Consider the following 26,780-nt stretch of genomic DNA (forward strand, 5'->3'; position numbering starts at 1 on the left):
CGTTTCTTTTTATGAGCCAACGCGCCCTCAAATTCGACCCGTTGTTTACAACAAGTACAAGGCAATACACATCGACAGTCGGGGACGTAGGCGGTTCTTGAACATTAACCGAAGTAAGTGACAATCAAATAGCCTTAGAGGCCCATTTCCTAGGATGGGATCCTTGCAATTCAGATCGACGCACAAGAGAGGGTGCAGGCACCACAACATCTTGGTCCACAGGGAGGATTTCCGGCCAACAATCGCCTCCACGGGATTAACAACAATTGATCGTTCCGACGTCACCTGAATGGGTGACATCGAGGGAACAGATAATTTTAGGTGCGCCTGTATTTGCTGCTGCTGAATCATTGGAATATCAGAAGACTCATCGACATCTTCAACCTTTGGTATTTCCGGAAGAATTATCTCAAACGCGGGAGGAATACTAGGAGTAATACTAGAGACCTCAGCAGCTGTTTTCGCACTATCGACCCCATCAGGAAAGCAGGACTCAGCACCACAGGTTACATCAACCAGCCAAGTTACTTCAGGGAGGGGTGGATGAGTAATAGACATATCCGACTCCCCACCCTCCTTTGTACGACGTCTCTTGTGGTACACTGCGGACACTGCAGACTAGGCAACAACAATTTCAGGTCCTTACTGCGAGGACAGTCAGGAGTAGTAAGCTGCGCGTCCCTCAATTGTTCCAGTGAAAGACGCGGCACTAACTTCGTGAGCAGTATATATAATTTAATTTTCGGTACTGTTCAAATGAGGGTGGCAATACAAGAATCAGCAGCGTGCTAAGGTGGCCACTTTCTCTGCAGAGGAAGCACGCCCTCCCCCGCTGCCCACTATACGTAATATGAATGCGGTAACCACAGACCTGTAGATGGAAAGGAACGTTATGTTTGTCTACCATCTCCACTGAACAGATTCCACTATAACATTGCAACTGGTGTTGACTGGACCAGTGCTTGTCTCGTATGCTCCTCACAAACCTTCCTGAAGTAAACTGTCGTCAACCTCTGGCGAGAAACTGAACACCCGGACGTTAATTTAATCCATTTCCACGTTAGCAAGAAGCACCATACTTGTGGGGCCATCACGACGCTTACAGGGAACTTGAAAACCATGACTCAAAAGAAACCTGTCTGCTTGTATTGCATCCAAACACGTAACGAAAAAGACCAAGTTATTAGAAAAAGAGTACGCAGTATAAACCTGATCAGATGTTACATGAGTAGCATCAATGAGCTAATCATCAATCTCCAAAGTTCAGGGCTGCATGGAACTTTTAGATTTGTTGAAACAAAGCTGACTGTACCTTTCCTTGGAACATATTGGAACCTATGACCTACATTATGAGCGGACCACGCCGCTACCACACAACTATTAACGCTACGGACCAAACGACGATGCGACACACGCGAACACACAAACAAGGCTGTGATAAGGTTGTCCAGGCGCGCACGACGCTGCGGTGAGGCAGTAAACTGACAAAATTCTCACTCGGTGCTCGAAGTGAAACTATTATGTTATCAAGCACGCTCTCATCTTTACCTTTTTAAATCGCTTTTCATCTTATTATACACTGGGCTGACAAAAGTCATGGGATACCTACCTATATCATGTCGGAACTCATTTTGCCCACCATAGTGCAGCAACTCGACGTGACATGGATTCAACATGTCACTGGATGCCCCTTGCAAAAATATTGAGCCATGCTGTCTCTTTTGCCGTCCATAATTGCAAAAGTGTTGCCGGTGCAAGATGTGTTGCACGAATTGACTTCTCGATCATGTCCCGAAAATGTTCGATGGGATCCATGTCGGGAGATCTGGGTGGTCATCCCATTTGCCAATCGCGAACAGTTGTGGCACAGTGGCATGACATGAATGACTGCAAATGTCCATTTTATGTAAACACAGTCCACACCATATGGAGCTACCGCCATCTTGCACAGTGCCTTGATGATAACTTGGGTCCAAGGGTTCTTGGAGTCTGCTCCATACTCGAACTCTAACACCACATCTTAACAACTGAAAGTGGACTCATTTGTCCAGGCCACGGATTTCCAGTGGTCTAGGATCCAACAGATATGGTCACGAGCACAGGAGAGGCGCTGCATGCGATGTCGTGTTGTTAGCAAAGGCACTCGTGTTGATTGTCTGCTGCCATATCGCACCAACGCCATATTTTACCTCACTGTCGTAATGAATACGCTCCACATTGATTTCTGAGGTTATTTCACGCAGTGTTGCTTGTCTCTTAGCACTGACAACTCTATGCGAACGCCGCTGCTCTCCGTCGCTAAGAGAAGGCCGTCGGTCACTGTGTTGCCCATGGTGAGAGATAATGATTGAGTTTTGGTATTCTCGGCACACTCCTGACACTGTAGATCTCGGAATATTGAATTTCCTTATGTTTAACTTCAACTACCGTTCCGCGTTCAAAGTCTGTTAATTCCCTTGGTGCGGACATACGTCGGAAGCGTTTCACATGTATCACCTGAGTACAAATGACAGCTCAGCCGATGCACTGCCCTTTTATAATACTACAGCCACCTTTATTTGTGCATATCGCTGTCCCACGACTTTTGTCAGTTCAATGTATACCAAACACTACTGATGGAATGCTCCTGCTCATTAGCCTCGGCCTTTCGCCGATTCGTAAGAGCCGAGCGGTCTAAGGCGCTGCAGTCGTGGACTGTGCGGCTGATCCCGGGGGAGGTTCGAGTCCTCCCTCGGGCATGGGTGTGTGTGTTTGTCCTTAGGGTAATTTAGGTTAAGTAGTGTGTAAGCTTAGGGACTGATGACCTTAGCAGTCAAGTCCCATAAGATTTCACACACATTTTAACTTTTTTTTTTTTTTTTTATTCGTAAGAGATCGAGCCTGATGTGCATCGGCACCGAGCGAATCATTGGCCATCATCATCGTAATTATATATGTAGTGGCTGTTCTTTCGGACGTCATCGCATTAATTATATATGTGGTGCCTGTTCTTCCGAATGGAGGCGATGACGGCCAGTGACTCCTTAAGTTCAGATGCACAACAAGCTCGAACTCTTACGGGAATCGGCGAGATGCCGCGAGTAATGAGGCTAACGAGTAGGGGCACTACATGTGTAGTGCGTGGTGTAAGTTAAGAATCTGTGTCTGACTGGGGGCGTGCTAGGATAGTCCAAGCGATTGTGCTGGCCACTGTGTTCGGATGGCGTAGTGGTCAGCGCATCTGCCTAGAAAGCAGGAGACCCCGGTTCGAATACTGATACGAAACAAAATTTCAACTATCCCCATTGATATAAATCAATGCATACTGGCAGCTAACGTCTTTAATTCCATTGTGTCTTGCTTCATAGCTGGCGACGTTTGCTTCACAATTAGCTCGTGAGTTTTCATACTAGCGAAGCCTCTGGGGTATCAGGAACTTCATATGAGAATGAAAATAGCGTAATTGTTAAAACCGACTACTCCGTTAAACAGTACTCTAGTTGTGGCTGAATATGCATCAGTATCTGGCCCTAATTTTAATTTCATTTAATCTTCTGATGACATGCAGAATGAGTCACAAATGCTCTGAAAGTAGTCTTTCCTACCTTGTGAAAGCTCAGATACCGTTTTGTATTAGCTGACACTAGGAACGGGCTGCAGGCAAGCGCCAAACTCTTCATTGTTGTATCGGATTATCTGTTCTTAGCAAAGTGTTGCCCATTGCCGTAATTCGTTGTCTGTTACAGTTATTGCGTTAATCCCAAGGGCTTGTTCGAGAAAATTTTTCCACATAAGCGCCTTTTAATTTTGCGCCCCCTCTTCCTCCCCATTTTTCCTCGTACATTCTCACCTGCGCCAATTTTCGCTGCTAATTGCGTTATTAACAGTATGCATTCTCACGCGTGTCAATTTTCGCTGCTTATTGCGATATGCACGGTATACAAATCTTGCATTTGGGAGTAAGAGGCGCCACAAGCGGCTGCTATTGATTGCGGTACGCTCTGAATAGAAATCTTATAGTTGTGGCGTCTCTAGTACCCCTCTCAGCTTCGCGCCCCAAGCGGCGGCTCGTGTCGCTTGGGCCTAAAATCGTCCCTGTTAATTCTGAAGACAATTTGCAGATCAAATCTTATCGTCTGATACACAAGCGAAATGATGGTCACTGCACATCTTCTTCGTGTTACAGTCTGATAAATAATCAAATCATTGCCAGCTATCTTTCAACGTTTAGAATTTTACTGAAAGTTAGCACGTCCTGCACAAAATTTCTCAAGAGGATAATACATTTTTATGTACTCATTCCCGTCTACACCTCCCTTTCAATCCACTACCTCAATTTCACAAGTTAGCGCCTCTTCACAGACGCTCAAAACAACTGCGGGAAGCCGAGATATTGGCGGCTCCTCAATGTTGTATCATACTACACAAATGCTTAATATATTCTGTTGATTAGAATGGCTCATTCTAAACCTTTTAAACAGGAACTTTCACGCTTTATAATCTTTGTGACAATTATATTTTCATTTTAAAATCGGAAATGACGAGAGTCGATTCGTTTGAGGTTTTGTTTCACAGTAGAATGATGAACATTAAGTGTCTGATGAGATAAAAGATGATCTTCACTGCAGAAACGACGACGAATAGGTGGAAAATATTAATTAAAACAGGATGACAGAACATGTCTTAAGATAGTAGGAGAAAAGGGGAAAAGCTGTATTGAATTACAGGCATCATACACTACTGGCCATTAAAATTGCTACACCAAGAAGAAATGCAGATGATAAATGGGTATTCATTGGACAAATATATTATACTAGAACTGATATGTGATTACATTTTCACGCAGTTTGAGTGCATAGATCCTGAGAAATCAGTACCCAGAACAACCACCTCTGGCCGTAATAACGGCCATGATACGCCTGGGCATTGACTCAAACAGAGCTTGGATGGCGTGTACGGATACAGCTGCCCATGCAGCTTCAAAACGATACTACAGTTCATCAAGAGTAGTGACTGGCGTATTGTGACGAGCCAGTTGTTCGGCAACCATTGACCAGACGTTTTCAATTGGTGAGAGATCTGGAGAATGTGCTGGCCAGGGCAGCAGTCGAACATTTTCTGTATCCAGAAAGACCCGTACAGGACCTGCAACATGCGGTCGTGCTTTATCCTGCTGAAATGTGGGGTTTCGCAGAGATCGAATGAAGGGTAGAGCCACGGGTCGTAACATATCTGAAATGTAACGTCCACTGTTCAAAGTGCCGTCAATGCGAACAAGAGGTAACCGAGACGTATAACCAATGGCACCCCATACCATCACGCCGGGTGATACGCCAGTATGGCGATGACGAATACACGCTTCCAATGTGCGTTCACCGCGATGTCGCCGAACACGGATGCGACCATCATGATGCTGTGAATAGAACCTGGATTCATCCGAAAAAATGACGTTTTGCTATTCGTGCACCCAGTTTCGTCGTTGAGTACACCATCGCAGTCGCTCCTGTCTGTGATACAGCGTCAAGGGTAACCGCAGTCATGGTCTCCGAGTTGATAGTCCATGCTGCTGCAATCGTCGTCGAACTGTTCGTGCAGATGGTTGTTGTGTTGCAAACGTCCCCATCTGTTGACTTAGGGATCGAGACGTGGCTGCACGATCCGTTACTGCCATGCGGATAAATTGCCTGTCATCTCGACTGCTAGTGATTCGAGGTCGTTGGGATCCAGCACTGCGTTCCGTATTACCCTCCTGAATCCACCGATTCCATATTCTGCTAACAGTCATTGGATCTCGACCAACGCGAGCAGCAATGTCGCGATACGATAAATCGCAATCGCGATAGGCTACAATCCGACCTTTATCAAAGTCGGATACGTGATAGTACGCATTTCTCCTCCTTACACGAGGCATCACAACAACATTTCACCAGGCAACGCCGGTCAACTGCCGTTTATGTATGAGAAATCGGCTGGAAACTTTCCTCATGCCAGCACGCTATAGGTGTCCCCACCGGGGCCAACCTTGTGTGAATGCTCTGAAAAGCTAATCATTTGCATTCCACAGCATCTTCTGCCTGTCGGTTAAATTTCGCGTCTGTAGCGCGTCATCTTCGAGGTGTAGCAGTTTTAATGGCCAGTAGTGTATAACTGAAAACACTGAATTCAAATGGAGAGATTGGCACATGGGAGGAAGTCATGACGAGCTGGATCAAATCATTCAGGATACCAGAGGAAAAAACACTTCATTGGTGCGTTATGTATACATTTCTGCCGTTGTTGCAGTTGCGGTCTTCAGTCCGCAGATTGGTTTGATACAGTTCCCTATGCTAATCTAGCAAGTACATTATCTCTACGTAACGACTGCAACCTGCATCCTCTTGGACCTTCTTACTATATTCAAACGTTGATCTTTCTCAGCTGTTCTCCCCCTCCCCCTACACACCCCTCCGTCAATTACCAAATCGCGATTCCTTGATACCTCAGGACAGGTGCTATCAAACGATCTCTACTTTTACTCAAGTTATAAAATGAATATCTTTCCTTTCCAGATCGATACAGTAGCTCTTCGTTATCCGAACTACCCTACTAATCTTCAGCATTCTTCTGCAGCACCACTTTCTTGCCTGAACTGTTTATAGCTGACATTTCAATTCCGTTCAAGGATACACTCCAGACAAATACCTTCCGGAAAGACTTTCAAACATTTAAATTTATGTTGGAAGTAAACTAATTTCTCATTTCCAGAAATGTTTGTCTTAATATTGCACCTTGTGTTTTCTGTTCTCTCTAAGTAGGCCATCTTCACTTATTTTGTGCCACTTTGGCATCTGAGTTATTACATTGTTCTTGAAGTCTGCGAATATTTTTCCCTTAGCATTTATCTTGCATTCCTGGTTGAATGGTTTTGTCATTATGTTTTCTCCCAAAGATCTCAATTGTTTTGAGGTAATATCGTTTACTCCAAATGCCTTGTTTTTACTTATGGATTCAGAGTTCCGTAAATTCAGTTCAACGTTCCATACGTTTTTTAAGGAGTTTGTTTGGTTCAAATGGTTCAAATGGCTTTGAGCACTATGGGACTTAACTTCTGAGGTCATCAGTCCCCTAGAACTTAGAACTAGTTAAACCTAACTAACCTAAGGACATCACACACATCCATGCCCGAGGCAGGATTCGAACCTGCGACCGTAGCGGTCGCGCGGCTCCAGACTGTAGCGCCTAGAACTGCTCGGCCACTCTGGCTGGCAAGGAGTTTGTTTATCTATAACGATAGCTGCTGTCAGTATTAAGCTTTGCAGCAATAATTTTTTTTCTTTTTGGACCATGATGGGGTGCCCGTGATGTGTGTGGGGTCATGGAGTGTCGATGCTATTAACATATAGTTTAGCAGCATTTCCTAAGTCAAAGATTAAGTATGAGGTACTGTAATGAACCAACAAACAGCTGCTGTTGAATTATATTCAGCAAATGAGCTTTTCAGTTGCAGTACACATAAGACAGAAAAAAGTAATTACAACACTTACTGAAGAGTTGGGCCACGATTTATCTTCGACCCTCTGTTACAGTATTGCAGATAAAATTGATTGGCCTATTCATTTGGTTAACATGGCAGTGTCCTGTTCCGTGTTTTCCAGAAGCATGTAGCAGACGCACAAGATACAGCTTAGCGTTGGAAATATTTTTCCTGCCCCTAGCTAGAGACCTGACAACATTCTAGAGTATATCTGGCAATACTGTGACCTTCGACTTACTTCACGGAGGGGCAGAGAATTATCCTGCTATATTTGCTTGATATTTCCTTATCATTTTCATTAAAAATTCTGGATGGTTCTCACTTAAGGGATAACATACAGTTATGTTTTTCAGTCCAGGAGGCTGTTTCCAAGCTGTAACTACAACCACTCTCGTCTCTTACATTGAAAACTATCCATCTTGTCCAGCGCTGGGGCGAAGCGAGAGCTCCATGTGACAGTTGTCTGGTTGCTCAGCGGTAAAAGTGCTCACCCTTCAAAGAGCAGACTGTGGTAGCTGGCTGTTGAAATCTCGCTCAAGTCCAGATTTTTACTTGTCCTGTGACAATGTTACACTTGGGTAGATCGACAATCTGTAAAGAAATTTCCCTCATAAGTTTTTTTTTTCTACCTTGGTACAAGACCCTGTAGATCTAAAAGTAAAAACTTACAGAAATTCATGCTTGTTACTACTTCTTCTTCTGCAGACATAATTTTTAGTTTTTATGAATAAACAATTGTAGTGACTCAATTGGGGCACTGAATAATTTGTTAACTGGATTTAGTTATGTGCGTGCACTGCTACATTTTCACACTTTCTTTGTAGTCCTGTAACGCTACTTCAGTACGACCATGGACTGCACGTAGCCACAGATGGTTTTATGTCAAAAATATGTAGTAACTTGCAAATTCTTAACAACTTGAGGACGTTTGTGTTATAGGTACTTTGTATTATTATAGAAGATTGGATTGGACTGTTTGAGGGAAGAGACCAAACAGCGAGATCATCGGTCTCGTCGGATTAGGGAGGAGGGGTAAGGAAGTCGGGTGTGCCCTTTCAAAGGAACTATCCCGGCATTTGCCTGGAGCGATGTAGGGAAATCACGGAAAACCTAAATCAGGATGGCCGATTATAGAAGACCTTCGTTGTAAGGTTACTATAATAAGTTGTTATTTACTTGTCTTAGAGTGCACGCCACCTAACTTCGTGTCTCGCTGGTGACTGTGCAGCCGGGGGAAGCCGTCTGTTGCAATGTAGTGAGACTGCGCATTAGGTGAGATCCTTCGGCAGTCCGCTACAGACTGCATATAAGAAAGCTGACAAGCACAATGATTTACGCCTTTGTGAGGAACTCCAAGTCATCAAACTGTGAACTTTTAAAATATGGAGCTGTATAAAATGTGTAAAGTAGAAAAATAATAACGCATAGTAATAGGCTGAACAGGGAAAACAACAACAGACAGATTTGCATTGCTTGCCGTTTCCATCGATCAATACAACAAAATATCGTGATGAGTAACTGGGAAAAACCGCAGCGCATTTATTTACCTTTCCTGTTCGAACTTGGAAAATGAGTTCATCTTGTGATATCTCGTAAATTAAAATTTAAAACGAAGAAGAAACGAAAAGAAAACATCGTTTCAAGGTATATAATATAGTCTTAAGTTGTACGATATATTTTTAAATGCGGTTATAAGCAGTTCTGGCACAGTTAGCCAAAAACAGCGTCTTGACCCTCGCTGTCTGATTCAGACGAATCAGAATCGTGAAGATTAATTCTGAAAGGCTCCATCACCGAGTTTCTGTCGATTTGCTTTTTAAAATCTTCTTCCTGCGATGTTTCTGAATGTCTGACGAAGTTTGCCCATGCAGAGATGAATTGTTCACTGCTCCATGTGCGAGTCTTTCGATATCAGCAATCCGGAAGGTGCTATTTCTTTCTGCTATATCAGCTTTAACTTACACCCATTCCAGCTCAGTAGGATTGTAGTGGCAGTGATACGGTCGAAAGCTGGTTACTCGGTGATCATACTGTCTCGCAGGTTCATCTACCTCGTAAGTGCGATATGTAGGCTTGTATGTATTTACGAACACGGGTAACTCTGCCCTGATATGCGACGCAGTGTGAGGAATTCCGTTATATGACAACCATAACATAATTTCATATTTTCTGGTATTTGAAGTAGGAGCCTTATTCACTTGCACAGAGTGCACACTTGCATTGTTCATGACAATAACAGAATTCTCTGCCAGGTATGAAAGTGGTCATTGTACAAACCACTGCTTGAAGACAGGGTGAGTCATTTCAGAGTGGTAGTCATCTGAATGCTTTGACTTTGATCCTTTAAATGCTAATATACTTTCTGGTGTGAATCCTGTCTCTGCACAACCAGCGTGAAGCACAGCAAAGCGTCTTCCCTTGCACACAGGAACCTTCAGGACTCCAACATCCTCACTTGTCTTTTAGCACATTGGTCTTGAATTGTTACGAATCACGCACGTTTCATCGAGATGATAAATAATACTTGATTTTCCGGCGTGTTGTATCCCGTGCATTGATCTCGAGAGCACAGTTCTTGCTGCCACGTCATTGGTCTTTCTATATTTCAATCCCATTTTCCTTAATATTCTAAACATGGTAGATTATCTACCGTAGGATATTCAACTTTATTATACATGCCAAATATTTTTCTCCGTAATGCATTCTTGCTGATCGTACAGCTCACTTTCGAATTTCTTTCGAGTTTGGTGCTTTACAGCCGACTTAAAAATAAATGATCCGTTCTCTTCAGCAGATGCGTTGGCTTCTCTAGCGATCCGTTGAACATTTCTCAGTCCGATAATGCACGCCTCAGCTGTAACGTTCTTGGCACTTGGCAACACAGGCAGACGCTTTGTGATCAAACGTGAATGCCGCTTCCGACTCCCGTCTAAAGGATTGATAACGTGAAACACCATTTGTCTCGCCTGCTTGTGTAATCCTGGGCGATATTTGCTTTTGCCACTCATACTGCTCAGACTGCCTCGAAATAACGTTTGAAAGAACACTGCGCAGAATGCTAAAACCAATTGTAAACTTGCTCGGCACAGTACAGAATGAACTACGCTACGGCTGACTGCTGTTGGTTGGCGGATCAGACGACATATCCGCGTTTCTACGCATCGCATCCACAACTCACCCTTCAAGTTACGTGGCTTGCAGTCTAGCACAACGTATGCCTTATAGCATTTTCTCGTTAGTTTATTGAACACAGCAGATAAACGTATGAATTTTGTTAAGACTTAGCAGTATTGCTCCCACTCTATCTAACATTATCGAACTTACACTGTACCTGTATGCTTGTTTCATCTTCTTCATTGTTTTTTACTTCTGTTTTTTGGTCATTGTGAAAGATTTCCTTAAACAGTTTTCAGTTCTGATATAAAACTGTGTGTCATTCACAGCTTATGAAATATCTTTGTGGATGTTCGTGTTTTCTAATCGGTGTTGCTTTGCATTCTGATTTGTGTTATTATACGTTGGAGGCAGTACGTGTGTGTGTGGAGTGTAATGTTTGTGTTGTGTGATGATATTGACGATTATGATGATGATGATGATGACAGAAGGGAGAGGGTGAAACCCGGTGCCTACACATAGCCTACTCCACTCGAATATCCCCAAGGGTGGCGCCAAGCTTAACGTCCCCGTCCAACAGACGGATCACCGTCGACAGTCTCACATGCCCTCACTTCATGAGACACTGCGGAGACGTTTGGTATTTAAACCAGGACATTGACCCAAATCTTGGTGATCAGGAACTTTAAGCCACCAACTCCCCTCACCTTGCTGGCCAAATACCGGAAGTGAAAATTTTTCCACCACCAGGATTCGAATCGACTACCCCCAGGTCGAGCGACGCCACACAAGCAGGCGTTAGAGACCTCGGCCACGGATGCTAAAACAGCGAACCACTCCTGGTGAATGAATTTAATGTTTGCGTCACACATAAGACATAGAAAACAAAAATAGCTACGACAGCTTCTGAAGAGTGGGGCGACCAAATAATTTCCCCTTGCTCTTCAATTACGATGTCTGAGCTACAGTCAGTGAGCGTGAGTATTTGTTTTGTAAATAAAAAATGCCTTCTCTTGCTGCACTGTACTTTATTTCTCCCAGACGCATTTCGCCTCATTTCACTTTAGGACCTCATCAGTGGGATTTAGAATAATATAGTTTTGTTTTGATACGTGTTATTTATAGCTTACAAAACAGTTCACGTCTCGTTTTTACTTAAATACGTGATTGTTTACAATTCTTTGCGTTTTTAGTTGCCATCTGTAAGTAATGACTTATTTACATAAAAAATGAGACGTGAACGTTTTTGCAATTTGCAAATAACACACATCAAAACAAAACCGTATTATTCCAGATCCCCCTGATGACGCCTTAAAGTGAAAAACGGAGAAACGCGTCTGGGAGAAAGAAAATACAGTGCAGCAAGAGAAGGCATTTTTTATTTACAAAACAAATATTTCTGTGCTTGCTGGGGAAGATGACCACGCAAACGAACTCGTTAGTCTGGATATTATTTGTAACTATGCTCGTCAGCCCAACAGACCTCACGAAGGAGACAGCCCCTCCCAAGATAAAAGCAAATAACGCCGTGACCTCCTCTAGAACTCCGAAGGTTCGGTGACATACAATTAAGGTCAAAAAGGAATTGAAGGCTCTCAGACTAGCCTGTAAACCTGAGTCAGACTACTCCAGACCATTCAGGAGTGAGGAACTAACGGCAGCTCCCAAGGAAATGAAAGCAGTTAAGGCACCTGGCTTTGGCGGCATCGATTTATAATCCATAATCCACAGTGGGAAGCATGCAAAAATTTGGCTAGCAGCGTTCTTTAGTAATATCCTCCAAACTGGTAACATACCTATGACATGGAAAGAGCAAAAATTATAGTTATCTTAAAACCAGGTACACCAAATCACAGACGGCAAAGCTATCAACCAATTGCTTTACTTAGCACAGAATATGATCTTTTGGAAAGGATACTGTATAACAGAATCAGCAACAAAACTTTCCAAGACTTTCCCGCTGAACAGGCAGGGTTTCGCCCAAACCGTACCTGCACCGACCAGATTCACTCACTGACATCCTCTATTGAAGCAGGATTACAAAACAAACAAAACTGCGTTTATAGGTATAACAGCGGCCTATGATACTGTATGGAGGTAGGACGTTACAGTCAAACTTCTACGAGTCATACCATGTCTTAAAACTCAAAACCTCATTAGTGCTATGTTAAGCAATAGAAGCTTCCAAGTTCTAATAGATAATAAGATGAGCCCCCTAATGAAGCTTAATAATGGCTTTCCACAAGGAGCAGTGCTAGCCCCTCTTCTGTTTTCCCTGTATATAGCAGACATGCCTAAGACCACATCAGGGAAATTAGGATATGCTGACGATTGGGCTCTTGCTGCGACCCACAAAGATCAGAGCGTTACTGAGTCTGTCTTGACTCAAGACCTACAAATTGTTGGCCAATACTTCCGTATCTGGACGTTACAGCCAAGTGCTGTAAAAACAAAAGTCACCAGCTTACACCTTAACCACAAACCTGCAAACAAGAAAATAAAGACATATTTTGAAGGGAAACAGCTGTACCATAACAAAAGTCCACATTATCTAGGGGTCACTCCTGACAGGACGGTCATCTTCAAAGAGCACTTGCTGAAAGTTGCAGCTAAGATGAAGTCAAGAAAAAATATCTTGCAGAAACAATTGAAAGAAATCAACCCTCGGTCACTATTTTTAACGAATTAACCGGGTTTCAACATTGCTAGGAGTGTCTTCCTCAGAGTTTAAATCAAAGAATGGTCTATAACATGGTCACAGAATTATGACTAAAAACGTATGATACAAAGTATAAGTACAGAATCATCGTGAAAGACTGGCACTACTTATATGTCATTTATAGAATAATAAATATGCCAAAAAGGCATTAGTCACAAAGATATTTAAGATAATTTTTTTTTGTGATTGCGAGCCACTAAGGGCTGCTCGTTACTTACGCTCTTACAGGTTGCAAACGGACTGAGGTGCCCGCGTTAACAAATGCGGCCAGGTGAACATGGCACTGCAACGAGTGCGCCACCTAGTAGCCGTAGATACAATTAGGCTACTTCACATTGAATATAGGCAGATATGATTATAAATGAGCAGTATTTGGTACATAATGGAAAGCAATGTTTGTTTGATAGTAGCATACAACATAACATTTTGTCTACATCGAAGCTTATAACAATAAGATAAAACATAAAAACATCATTATGAAAATGTAGATAGGACTGAATGACAACTTGTAGAAAGCAATATTGACGTGAGATACAGCCAAGAAACAGTTGATAATTAGAAAACATAGGACTACCTTAGCGCGCGCCGGAGATCATCGCCTTCTGTGTCTCGTGTGTGTGACGTCGTTTAGTGTTTTTTGGTGCCCGCCGTCCCACCACTACGTTCACTTGTGCCGTCGGATTCATCAGTGTTCTGTACGCCGTGCCAACGTGTTTTCAGTGTTGTTATCGTCACGTGTGAACGACTCCGTGTTTTTTGTGTCTCTGTGACCTCTCTCTTTTGCCCGTCACTTTGTTCACTATCATTCTCCGTTCTTATACTATTGTAAACGCTATGGCTGAAGAGCGGCGTAGTGTGCCGCTGCCAGCCTACCTGATTTGTACAGGTTTTAAAATAACAATAAAGTAAAAAAAAAAAGACTACCTTAGAAGGAAAAGAACATTTCGGCAACTTGCACAAGGAGACCCGAAGTCAGATATCGAGTAACGGCTTTATACCGTTGAAAAAAGTTTTGTTACGTAGCTGTAGCTGATCGTTAAGGATGAGGCTATCCTTTCGAGCAAGATTTTGAAAATCTCTAATTCTTCTAGATTATATAGTCTACGCCCTTTCTTTTCGGTGTGCAAAATGTTGCTATCGCAGATGGTTTTAGGTGAATGACCTGTAATTAGAAGATGGTTGGCAAAAGACGAGTTTTGGAGGGTAGTGCCATTTTTTCTTAGCAAGTGTTCTTTATATCTGGCAGAGAAGTCACGTCCAGTTTGTCCTATATACTAAGAGCAGCAAGTATCGCAGACAATCTTGTAGACACCAGAACTTTCTAAAGGGGAACGAATAGAATGTAAATTATGAATGAAGCTTTTTTTCAAATTGTTATTAGTAGAAAAAGCAACGTCACAATCGTATTTCTTTCGATGAATGCGCTGGATCTGATAAGAGATAGGCTCCACGAAAGGAATAGAGAAATATTTTTTTGAGTTAGACTCGATAACAGAAGTGCCTAGCGTAGTAATTCTTTTAGCAGTTTTCTTTTTAAGGACGTCATCTACTATGTTAGGTTTATACTCGTTGTTAACTGTTATTGTTTTAAGTAAATTGATTTCATCGTTGAACTTTTCTTTAGAAAGTGGGATGGAAATGACTCGGTGAATAGCAGAATGAAAGAAGGCTTTTTTATGCGATTGTGGATGAGTAGAAGAGGCAGGAACGATCTGGTCGGTGTATGTTACTTAACGAAAAATGTTTAAAGAAATTTTATTTGTTTCTATGGTAAGCGTCGAGTCAAGGAAGGTTTAATTGACGGGCCTCATTTTCAAATTCGATAGTGAAAGAAATTTTCTCCTGAAGGCCATTGAATAGGTTAAAGAAACGATCAACACCGTCAGCGGGTCCTTTGTAGATGATTAGAATATTGTCAACATATCTGGAATAAGAAAGAATGCCTAGTGACGCAGATGGAAAACAATTACAAAGTTTTTCTTCTAGGGAGTTGATGAAAATATCAGCGAGGATACGAGCTAACGGATTTCCCATAGCGAGACCGTCGGATTGATGGTACAAATGTCCATTAAATTCGAAATAGTTGAACTTGACTAAGACTGAGATGAGTTTCATGAAATCTGTGATTTGTTCATCTGAAATATCTTTCTTGTACCGACGTAAATTTTTTTCTACAATTGTAAGCGTTTCCTGTACAGGGGACGTTAGTATAAAAATTTGTGATATCGAAAGAAACTAACTTGGTGTCTGAACTGCATTCTAAATCTTTTATGTTTTGGACTGAAGTGTGACTATTTGGAACGCTAAAATTGTTCACAAAAACGAATGATTTTCTCAAAGTTTCATGTAGAAATTTGGCCAGATCATGGTATGCACTCTTCATACTATTAGATATCAGGAATATCGGATGATTAGGTTTGCGGATTTTAAATTGAGACCGAAGTTTTGGAGGCTGAGAGTTCATGTTAATGAGCATTTTCTTCTCATACGGTTTGAGTAGGAAATTTGCGCTGTTGATGGCTGTCCTGACCTGTTTTTGTAAAACTGGAGTTGGATCCTCGTGCAGTTCCGAAATATTATTTTCGTTAAAGAAATCTAAGGTTTTACAAATATATTCAGAGTTATAACCAATAACTAAAGAGCACCCTTTGTCTGACTTAGTAATTAGGGCTTCTGCTTCTTTAAGGTTATTGTTAATGGAAACTACCAATTTTCTATCATTATGCGTAACGTTATGAATAGGGGCTGTATTTTTCATGAAAATGTTAGCTATACGAGTTTGACAAGAATTATCTATTTTTTTACTATCGAGACCAACTTTAAGATCTACAAGCACCTTTTCAGTCACGTTTCTATCTGACTAGTTGGGCGAGACATTAAACTTCAGCTCTTTTTCCAGCAGGACAGTTTCATTCTGTGTAAAAATAATGTTAGTTTTGTTCAGAATTCACCTTAGTCCAAAAAATAAAAGATTTAGAATGCAGTTCAGACACCAAGTTAGTTTCTTTCGATATCACAAATTTTTATACTAACGTCCCCGTACAGGAAACGCTTACAATTGTAGAAAAAAATTTACGTCGGTACAAAAAAGATATTTCAGATGAACAAATCACAGATTTCATGAAACTCATCTCAGTCTTAGTCAAGTTCAACTATTTCGAATTTAATGGACATTTGTACCATCAATCCGACGGTCTCGCTATGGGAAATCCGTTAGCTCGTATCCTCGCTGATATTTTCATCAACTCCCTAGATGAAAAACTTTGTAATTGTTTTCCACCTGCGTCACTAGGCATTCTTTCTTATTCCAGATATGTTGACAATATTCTAATCATCTACAAAGGACCCGCTGACGGTGTTGATCGTTTCTTTAACCTATTCAATGGCCTTCAGGAGAAAATTTTTTTCACTATCGAATTTGAAAATGAGGCCCGTCAATTAAAACTTCCTTGACTCGACGCTTACCATAGAAACAAATAAAATTTCTTTAAACATTTTTCTTTAAGTAACATATACCGACCAGATCGTTCCTGCATCTTCTATTCATCCACAATCGCATAAAAAAGCCTTCTTTCAGCCGGCCGCGGTGGTCTCGCGGTTCTAGGCGCTCAGTCCGGACCCGCGCGACTGCTACGGTCGCAGGTTCGAATCCTGCCTCGGGCATGGATGTGTGTGATGTCCTTAGGTTAGTTAGGTTTTAGTAGTTCTAAGTTCTAGGGGACTGATGACCACAGATGTTAAGTCCCATAGTGCTCAGAGCCATTTGAACCATTTTTTTAGCTTTCTTTCATTCTGTTGTTCACCGAGTCATTTCCATCCCACTTTCTAAAGAAACATTCAACGACGAAATCAATTTACTTAAAACAATAGCAGTTAACAATGAGTATAAAACTAACATAGTAGATGACGTCCTTAAAAAGAAAACTTCTAAAAGAATTACTACGTTACGCCCTTAGTGGCTCGCCATCACAAAAAAAATTATCTTAAGTATCTTTGTGTCTAATGCTCTTTTGGCATATTTATTATTTTATAAATGACATATAAGTACTGCCAGTTTTTCACGATGATTATGTACTTATACTCCGTATCATACGTTTTAGTGATAATTCTGTGACCATGTTATAGACCATTCTTTAATTTAAATTCTAAGGAAGACATTCCTAGCAATGTTGAAACCCGGTTAATCCGTTAAAAATAGTGACCGAGGGCTGTTTTCTTTCAATTGTAACTATTCACGGTCTCTGAACGTGGAGCCATGTACAAAATTTTGCGATCTTGGAGAAATTTTTTGGCATGGCATGGGGATCATCAGCTCCAGCACTAAGGCCATCTAGTCGTGGACTGGTGTATCCTGTGGCAGAATATGGTACTACAGTCTGGATCAACAGCCCATACACCAGACTCGTTGATACGCAGTTCAACCAGACTATGCGCATCATTAAACAAACTATCATAAATACTCCAGGGTTATGGCTGCCAATTATCAGTCATATAGCTCCTATTTTTTCCAACCTGAAGCCGCTCTCAAGCTGGAGTTTACAAAAATAGCTGGAGCTCCTTACCTCTCTATACATGAAGATATTCTTGTATTCAATAAAAACAGACTTCGCTCCCGTCATCTACTTCTACAAGGAGCAAAATCTCTGGTGGACATCGGAGCAACAACAGCAGACCGATGAACAGAAATGTGGCAGAACAACGCTACCCCAGAACAGCTAAAGATGCCCTGCATCTCGACCAGGCCACCAGGGTTTGAAGAGCATCGTAAGATCTGGTATACAATCAATAGGATGAGGACAAATAGTGGAAGAAATGCTGACTGAATGTACAAATGGGGATTAACAACATCGCCCAGCTGTGACAGTCGTGCAGAACGACAGACTGTTCAGCACATCATACTTACGTGCCGAAATCGATCCTTTCCTGTCGATCTAGAGGACTTCGTAGTCGCAACAAAGGCATCAATTGTGTATTTTCAATAGTTGGGCATAAGTCTATGATCTTCTGTGTTTCGTAAATACACTCCTGGAAATTGAAATAAGAACACCGTGAATTCATTGTCCCAGGAAGGGGAAACTTTATTGACACATTCCTGGGGTCAGATACATCACATGATCACACTGACAGAACCACAGGCACATAGACACAGGCAACAGAGCATGCACAATGTCGGCACTAGTACAGTGTATATCCACCTTTCGCAGCAATGCAGGCTGCTATTCTCCCATGGAGACGATCGTAGAGATGCTGGATGTAGTCCTGTGGAACGGCTTGCCATGCTATTTCCACCTGGCGCCTCAGTTGGACCAGCGTTCGTGCTGGACGTGCAGACCGCGTGAGACGACGCTTCATCCAGTCCCAAACATGCTCAATGGGGGACAGATCCGGAGATCTTGCTGGCCAGGGTAGTTGACTTACACCTTCTAGAGCACGTTGGGTGGCACGGGATACATGCGGACGTGCATTGTTCTGTTGGAACAGCAAGTTCCCTTGCCGGTCTAGGAATGGTAGAACGATGGGTTCGATGACGGTTTGGATGTACCGTGCACTATTCAGTGTCTCCTCGACGATCACCAGTGGTGTACGGCCAGTGTAGGAGATCGCTCCCCACACCATGATGCCGGGTGTTGGCCCTGTGTGCCTCGGTCGTATGCAGTCCTGATTGTGGCGCTCACCTGCACGGCGCCAAACACGCATACGACCATCATTGGCACCAAGGCAGAAGCGACTCTCATCGCTGAAGACGACACGTCTCCATTCGTCCCTCCATTCACGCCTGTCGCGACACCACTGGAGGTGGGCTGCACGATGTTGGGGCGTGAGCGGAAGACGGCCTAACGGTGTGCGGGACCGTAGCCCAGCTTCATGGAGACGGTTGCGAATGGTCCTCGCCGATACCCCAGGAGCAACAGTGTCCCTAATTTGCTGGGAAGTGGCGGTGCGGTGCCCTACGGCACTGCGTAGGATCCTACGGTCTTGGCGTGCATCCGTGCGTCGCTGCGGTCCGGTCCCAGGTCGACGGGCACGTGCACCTTCCGCCGACCACTGGCGACAACATCGATGTACTGTGGAGACCTCACGCCCCACGTGTTGAGCAATTCGGCGGTACGTCCACCCGGCCTCCCGCATGCCCACTATACGCCCTCGCTCAAAGTCCGTCAACTGCACATACGGTTCACGTCCACGCTGTCGCGGCATGCTACCAGTGTTAAAGACTGCGATGGAGCTCCGTATGCCACGGCAAACTGGCTGACACTGACGGCGGCGGTGCACAAATGCTGCGCAGCTAGCGCCATTCGACGGCCAACACCGCGGTTCCTGGTGTGTCCGCTGTGCCGTGCGTGTGATCATTGCTTGTACAGCCCTCTCGCAGTGTCCGGAGCAAGTATGGTGGGTCTGACACACCGGTGTCAATGTGTTCTTTTTTCCATTTCCTGGAGTGTATTTTACATTTAATCAACTTATAATCATGACTTTCTTTTCTATCTGTACATCTGTTGCTTAAGAAAAAATGTTTACTTGTGTGACGTGATGCTAGCCATTCGCTAAACATAATAAATAAACAGTTACAGAAATACGAATAAAGCTCATTGGGCTATGCTTCAGGTATTTCGGCTGCTAGTCAGTGTGGTAGCAGCAAGGATCATCGTATCTTCGAAAGGCGAGCTTCAAAGCTGCTATGCAGCGCAGCAGATCAGCTGAGCCATTGTATTCTTCTTGTCGTTAGTCGAATGAAGAATTGCCAACATTGTGGTATATTTTTAGCAAATACGTGCCTGTTGATTTACTTTCTGGCGTGGTTCAGAATTGTCCTGCTAAAGTCACTTGACATTTTGTTGTCTTTTCTGATAAATAATCTAAATTATTCTCACTCAAGGTGTAACATTTGGGTGTCGAATTCATTATTTGATTCCAGGAAGGTCATTCCACACAGAATCTATAACTAATGTGATATTTAACGTTACTAATTATCTCTGTTACTCAACAATACCCCAGTGAGAGCGTACATTTGTCAGTGCTGGCTCACCAGCTAAGTGGCAATGCGCCCGCTTTGTGTAAGGAACACTGCATTGGCTATAGATTCTACTCTCGGTACAGCTGTAAACATTTTTTCTGCTGTTTACTTCTTCTCTCACCGAGCTCTAAGCTTCCAGGTCGAAAACCGTTAAGTAAGTCTTAACTTCCCGATCTTAAGTCTCATCGCAATTTTGATTTACTACTCCTTGGATCTAAACGTGAAAAATTTTAGAAACTGGCCTTCCATGTTTGTTAACTCTTCGATTGTTTTTGCGTACACTGACACACATCTTACAAGGGAACCTCCCCATCGCACCCCCATCAGATTTCGTTATAAGTTGGCACAGTGGATAGGCCTTGAAAAACTGAACACGGATCAATCGAGAAAACAGGAAGAAGTTGTGTGGAACTATGAAAAAATAAGCAAAATATACAAACTGAGTAGTCCATGCGCAACATAGGCAACATCAAGGAGAGTGTAAGCTCAGCAGCGCCGTGGTCCCGTGGTTAGCGTTAGCAGTTGCGGAACGAGAGATTCTTGGTTCAAGTCTTCCCTCTAGTGAAGATTTTAATTTTTTATTTTCAGACAATTATCAAAGTTCAGGCACTCACACAAAATCAACTTCGCTCTCCAAAATTCCAGGACATGTTGAGATTTGCTTGGACATATGCAGGATTTGACGGCCTACACACGGAAAAATTTGAAAAAGTTAAAAAAATATGTTTTGACAGAGCACAGGGAAAAGTGCGACTGTGAAACTGTTGCATTCATTTGTTGCAGTTTATGTGACAAACTCTTATGTTTTCATCACTTTTTTGGGAGTGATTATCACATCCACAAGAAAACCCAAATCGGGCAAGGTAGAAGAATCTTTTTACCCATTCGCCAAGTGTACAAGTTAGGTGGGTCGACAACATATTCCTGTCATGTGACGCACATGCCGTCACCAGTGTCGTATAGAATATATCAGATGTGTTTTCCTGTGGAGGAATCGGTTGACCGATGACCTTGCGATCATATGTTTTCGGTTCCCATTGGAGAAGCAAGTCCTTTCGTCTACTAATCGCACAGTACTGCGGTGCGGTCGCAAAACACAGACACTAAACTTATTACAGTGAACAGAGACGTCAGTGAACGAAAGGACAGATCATAACTTTGCGAAAATAAAGAAAGTAAACTTTTCACTCGAGGGAGGACTTGAACCAAGGACATCGCGTTCCGCAGCTGCTCACGCTAACCACCAGACCACGGCGCTCCTCAGCTCGCGGTGTCCTAGATATTGCCTATCTTGCGCATGGACTACTCAGTTTGCATATTTTGTTTATTTTTTTCATAGTTCCACACAACTTCTTCCTGTTTTCTCGATTGATCTGTTTTCAGTTTTTCAAGCCCTATCTACTGTGCTAACTTATATCTAAATCTGAGGGGGGTGCGATGGGGAGGTTCCCTTGTTAGTTTCTTTGTGAATTCAGAATTCAATTGATTCTGTAAGGCATTGTATAATTCGTTAACTGGCTTTTTGTGTCTACTCGCTCCGTGGGGTTTATACACTCCTGGAAATTGAAATAAGAACACCGTGAATTCATTGTCCCAGGAAGGGGAAACTTTATTGACACATTCCTGGGGTCAGATACATCACATGATCACACTGACAGAACCACAGGCACATAGACACAGGCAACAGAGCATGCAAAATGTCGGCACTAGTACAGTGTATATCCACCTTTCGCAGCAATGCAGGCTGCTATTCTCCCATGGAGACGATCGTAGAGATGCTGGATGTAGTCCTGTGGAATGGCTTGCCATGCCATTTCCACCTGGCGCCTCAGTTGGACCAGCGTTCGTGCTGGACGTGCAGACCGCGTTAGACGACGCTTCATCCAGTCCCAAACATGCTCAATGGGGGACAGATCCGGAGATCTTGCTGGCCAGGGTAGTTGACTTACACCTTCTAGAGCACGTTGGGTGGCACGGGATACATGCGGACGTGCATTGTCCTGTTGGAACAGCAAGTTCCCTTGCCAGTCTAGGAATGGTAGAACGATGGGTTCGATGACAGTTTGGATGTACCGTGCACTATTCAGTGTCCCCTCGACGATCACCAGTGGTGTACGGCCAGTGTAGGAGATCGCTCCCCACACCATGATGCCGGGTGTTGGCCCTGTGTGCCTCGGTCGTATGCAGTCCTGATTGTGGCGCTCACCTGCACGGCGCCAAACACGCATACGACCATCATTGGCACCAAGGCAGAAGCGACTCTCATCGCTGAAGACGACACGTCTCCATTCGTCCCTCCATTCACGCCTGTCGCGACACCACTGGAGGCGGGCTGCACGATGTTGGGGCGTGAGCGGAAGACGGCCTAACGGTGTGCGGGACCGTAGCCCAGCTTCATGGAGACGGTTGCGAATGGTCCTCGCCGATACCCCAGGAGCAACAGTGTCCCTAATTTGCTGGGAAGTGGCGGTGCGGTGCCCTACGGCACTGCGTAGGATCCTACGGTCTTGGCGTGCATCCGTGCGTCGCTGCGGTCCGGTCCCAGGTCGACGGGCACGTGCACCTTCCGCCGACCACTGGCGACAACATCGATGTACTGTGGAGACCTCACGCCCCACGTGTTGAGCAATTCGGCGGTACGTCCACCCGGCCTCCCGCATGCCCACTATACGCCCTCGCTCAAAGTCCGTCAACTGCACATACGGTTCACGTCCACGCTGTCGCGGCATGCTACCAGTGTTAAAGACTGCGATGGAGCTCCGTATGCCACGGCAAACTGGCTGACACTGACGGCGGCGGTGCACAAATGCTGCGCAGCTAGCGCCATTCGACGGCCAACACCGCGGTTCCTGGTGTGTCCGCTGTGCCGTGCGTGTGATCATTGCTTGTACAGCCCTCTCGCAGTGTCCGGAGCAAGTATGGTGGGTCTGACACACCGGTGTCAATGTGTTCTTTTTTCCATTTCCTGGAGTGTATTTTACATTTAATCAACTTATAATCATGACTTTCTTTTCTATCTGTACATCTGTTGCTTAAGAAAAAATGTTTACTTGTGTGACGTGATGCTAGCCATTCGCTAAACATAATAAATAAACAGTTACAGAAATACGAATAAAGCTCATTGGGCTATGCTTCAGGTATTTCGGCTGCTAGTCAGTGTGGTAGCAGCAAGGATCATCGTATCTTCGAAAGGCGAGCTTCAAAGCTGCTATGCAGCGCAGCAGATCAGCTGAGCCATTGTATTCTTCTTGTCGTTAGTCGAATGAAGAATTGCCAACATTGTGGTATATTTTTAGCAAATACGTGCCTGTTGATTTACTTTCTGGCGTGGTTCAGAATTGTCCTGCTAAAGTCACTTGACATTTTGTTGTCTTTTCTGATAAATAATCTAAATTATTCTCACTCAAGGTGTAACATTTGGGTGTCGAATTCATTATTTGATTCCAGGAAGGTCATTCCACACAGAATCTATAACTAATGTGATATTTAACGTTACTAATTATCTCTGTTACTCAACAATACCCCAGTGAGAGCGTACATTTGTCAGTGCTGGCTCACCAGCTAAGTGGCAATGCGCCCGCTTTGTGTAAGGAACACTGCATTGGCTATAGATTCTACTCTCGGTACAGCTGTAAACATTTTTTCTGCTGTTTACTTCTTCTCTCACCGAGCTCTAAGCTTCCAGGTCGAAAACCGTTAAGTAAGTCTTAACTTCCCGATCTTAAGTCTCATCGCAATTTTGATTTACTACTCCTTGGATCTAAACGTGAAAAATTTTAGAAACTGGCCTTCCATGTTTGTTAACACTTCGATTGTTTTTGCGTACACTGACACACATCTTACAAGGGAACCTCCCCATCGCACCCCCATCAGATTTCGTTATAAGTTGGCACAGTGGATAGGCCTTGAAAAACTGAACACGGATCAATCGAGAAAACAGGAAGAAGTTGTGTGGAACTATGAAAAAATAAGCAAAATATACAAACTGAGTAGTCCATGCGCAACATAGGCAACATCAAGGAGAGTGTAAGCTCAGCAGCGCCGTGGTCCCGTGGTTAGCGTTAGCAGTTGCGGAACGAGAGATTCTTGGTTCAAGTCTTCCCTCTAGTGAAGATTTTAATTTTTTATTTTCAGACAATTATCAAAGTTCAGGCACTCACACAAAATCAACTTCGCTCTCCAAAATTCCAGGACATGTTGAGATTTGCTTGGACATATGCAGGATTTGACGGCCTACACACGGAAAAATTTGAAAAAGTTAAAAAAATATGTTTTGACAGAGCACAGGGAAAAGTGCGACTGTGAAACTGTTGCATTCATTTGTTGCAGTTTATGTGACAAACTCTTATGTTTTCATCACTTTTTTGGGAGTGATTATCACATCCACAAGAAAACCCAAATCGGGCAAGGTAGAAGAATCTTTTTACCCATTCGCCAAGTGTACAAGTTAGGTGGGTCGACAACATATTCCTGTCATGTGACGCACATGCCGTCACCAGTGTCGTATAGAATATATCAGATGTGTTTTCCTGTGGAGGAATCGGTTGACCGATGACCTTGCGATCATATGTTTTCGGTTCCCATTGGAGAAGCAAGTCCTTTCGTCTACTAATCGCACAGTACTGCGGTGCGGTCGCAAAACACAGACACTAAACTTATTACAGTGAACAGAGACGTCAGTGAACGAAAGGACAGATCATAACTTTGCGAAAATAAAGAAAGTAAACTTTTCACTCGAGGGAGGACTTGAACCAAGGACATCGCGTTCCGCAGCTGCTCACGCTAACCACCAGACCACGGCGCTCCTCAGCTCGCGGTGTCCTAGATATTGCCTATCTTGCGCATGGACTACTCAGTTTGCATATTTTGTTTATTTTTTTCATAGTTCCACACAACTTCTTCCTGTTTTCTCGATTGATCTGTTTTCAGTTTTTCAAGCCCTATCTACTGTGCTAACTTATATCTAAATCTGAGGGGGGTGCGATGGGGAGGTTCCCTTGTTAGTTTCTTTGTGAATTCAGAATTCAATTGATTCTGTAAGGCATTGTATAATTCGTTAACTGGCTTTTTGTGTCTACTCGCTCCGTGGGGTTTATACACTCCTGGAAATTGAAATAAGAACACCGTGAATTCATTGTCCCAGGAAGGGGAAACTTTATTGACACATTCCTGGGGTCAGATACATCACATGATCACACTGACAGAACCACAGGCACATAGACACAGGCAACAGAGCATGCAAAATGTCGGCACTAGTACAGTGTATATCCACCTTTCGCAGCAATGCAGGCTGCTATTCTCCCATGGAGACGATCGTAGAGATGCTGGATGTAGTCCTGTGGAATGGCTTGCCATGCCATTTCCACCTGGCGCCTCAGTTGGACCAGCGTTCGTGCTGGACGTGCAGACCGCGTTAGACGACGCTTCATCCAGTCCCAAACATGCTCAATGGGGGACAGATCCGGAGATCTTGCTGGCCAGGGTAGTTGACTTACACCTTCTAGAGCACGTTGGGTGGCACGGGATACATGCGGACGTGCATTGTCCTGTTGGAACAGCAAGTTCCCTTGCCAGTCTAGGAATGGTAGAACGATGGGTTCGATGACAGTTTGGATGTACCGTGCACTATTCAGTGTCCCCTCGACGATCACCAGTGGTGTACGGCCAGTGTAGGAGATCGCTCCCCACACCATGATGCCGGGTGTTGGCCCTGTGTGCCTCGGTCGTATGCAGTCCTGATTGTGGCGCTCACCTGCACGGCGCCAAACACGCATACGACCATCATTGGCACCAAGGCAGAAGCGACTCTCATCGCTGAAGACGACACGTCTCCATTCGTCCCTCCATTCACGCCTGTCGCGACACCACTGGAGGCGGGCTGCACGATGTTGGGGCGTGAGCGGAAGACGGCCTAACGGTGTGCAGGACCGTAGCCCAGCTTCATGGAGACGGTTGCGAATGGTCCTCGCCGATACCCCAGGAGCAACAGTGTCCCTAATTTGCTGGGAAGTGGCGGTGCGGTCCCCTACGGCACTGCGCAGGATCCTACGGTCTTGGCGTGCATCCGTGCGTCGCTGCGGTCCGGTCCCAGGTCGACGGGCACGTGCACCTTCCGCCGACCACTGGCGACAACATCGATGTACTGTGGAGACCTCACGCCCCACGTGTTGAGCAATTCGGCGGTACGTCCACCCGGCCTCCCGCATGCCCACTATACGCCCTCGCTCAAAGTCCGTCAACTGCACATACGGTTCACGTCCACGCTGTCGCGGCATGCTACCAGTGTTAAAGACTGCGATGGAGCTCCGTATGCCACGGCACACTGGCTGACACTGACGGCGGCGGTGCACAAATGCTGCGCAGCTAGCGCCATTCGACGGCCAACACCGCGGTTCCTGGTGTGTCCGCTGTGTCGTGCGTGTGATCATTGCTTGTACAGC

General features: G+C 44.1%; 1 protein-coding gene across 4 annotated transcripts in view; it reads left to right on the top strand.

The window, feature by feature from the left end:
* LOC126471625 (uncharacterized) overlaps window positions 1-26,780 on the top strand; it is a 142,062-nt gene that overhangs the window by 17,322 nt on the left and 97,960 nt on the right. The gene's annotated exons all lie outside the window — the stretch shown is intronic.

This window comes from Schistocerca serialis, chromosome 3, assembly GCF_023864345.2.
Source record: "Schistocerca serialis cubense isolate TAMUIC-IGC-003099 chromosome 3, iqSchSeri2.2, whole genome shotgun sequence".
NCBI classification, from domain to species: Eukaryota; Metazoa; Arthropoda; class Insecta; order Orthoptera; family Acrididae; genus Schistocerca; species Schistocerca serialis.